At 32.3% G+C, this 1,564-nt stretch overlaps 1 non-coding gene across 1 annotated transcript; it reads left to right on the plus strand.

Annotated features, from left to right (window-relative positions):
• Positions 1-1,192: 1,192 nt before the first annotated feature.
• On the plus strand, positions 1,193-1,321 carry LOC115868887. The gene has a single exon (XR_004045848.1). It is a non-coding gene; the product is annotated as a small nucleolar RNA SNORA19 (small nucleolar RNA).
• Positions 1,322-1,564: the final 243 nt, after the last annotated feature.

Raw genomic sequence — 1,564 nt, forward strand, 5'->3', positions numbered from 1 at the left:
CCAATTTATTGACTAGAAGTCATGAAATATAACAAATAGTTGTTTGTTGAAAGACATCAAGTTTGGGGGTAGTCTATTAGACTGAAAAAGAAAGCTAACTAGAAAGGGCTTAAGAAGATTAAATGAGTTAATGTATATTTAACAGTACTATGCTTGTCATGTGGTGAAAACTTCATGAATGTTTGCTGATATTATGATAATACTATGAAATAACTTCAATTCTGAAAACTTCATTTGCGTGTATCTCTGTGTGATATTTATAAGCATGGAGGAAATGAGCACAAAATAAAAGGCAATAATGTGACGTGCTTTCCTAAAAATAGTTTTTTTTTTGTTTAAAAATATTTTATTGTCATTACTATAGAATACAAATGATTTGATATTTTATTTTGCTTCCAAAACATTTTATTGGGACAGAACCCATATATAATACCATTCAATAGTTCAGTCATATCTAGCAATGTGTATAGTTGCTACCACAATAATTTTGAAAATATTTTCTGACCCACAGAAGTGTAGCTGAGTGCAGACCATCAATTGCTGATATGAAACTTTAAGGTTGAAGCTGATGAAAATTAAAACAAGTCCTCAGGAGACAATATGTGTCCCTCTCGAACTTAAAAAAAAAATCTTAAAAAAATATTTTTCATTTTATTTTATTTTACAAGTTTTATTGGCATATAATTCACATATCATACAATTCAATTGTTCAAGCACACAAAACAGTTGTACAATAATCACTGTTTTAGAACATGCTCTTCATTATTACTCATTATTATTAGTTAGCAATTTCCCTCAACCTCCCTTGCCACACCCCCAAGGACCATTAGTCCAGTTACTGTCTCTATAGATTTCCCTCCCTGGATTTCATATACCTAAAAAACATTAAAAAAACAAAACAAACAATAGCACAATCAAACAGATTAAAATCTCAAACAAAAAGAATGCCAAAAATATTAAAGTACAGAACAAATTTAAATGGATCATAAAGGAGATCATATGACAGGGTGCTAAATTTTAACCTAACTACATCTGCAACAATCCACTTTCCAATGTATTCTGCATGATAGCAAAACGATTCACATCCTTGGCTCACCTGAACCTTGAGACCATTTCAATAACAGATTTGTCACATTGACCACTGGAAAAAGACCTTAAGAGTTGTGGGATGACATCAAGAACATCATATATGATGCACATTTCATTGTCTTTTTTCTTCATATCGAGGAAAAGGCTATTTCTGATATGCCAGATGAATCATTGGAGGTAAATTAGCAGTGTGACTACTCTAGCCATCGCTGTCAGTCACCTCCACACATTAAAAAAAAAGAACATCATATATGAAGAAAGCAAAAAGTAACTAAAAAGACAGCTGAGAAAGAAAAGATGAGCATGTATGTCAGAGGAGACTTGCCTTTGCTCTTGAGCATAGAGTAGCTAAAGCAAATGGAAGAAATGATGAAGTAAAAGTGCTGAACAGAAACTTTGAACGAGCAGCTCTAAAAGATAATGTGTTATAACGAAACGTGCAAAGACTTGGAGTTAGGAAAGGAAAAAGGAGGAA

This window comes from Echinops telfairi, unplaced genomic scaffold, assembly GCF_000313985.2.
Source record: "Echinops telfairi isolate 266 unplaced genomic scaffold, ASM31398v2 ScPeMD7_18;HRSCAF=68, whole genome shotgun sequence".
Lineage (NCBI taxonomy): Eukaryota > Metazoa > Chordata > Mammalia > Afrosoricida > Tenrecidae > Echinops > Echinops telfairi.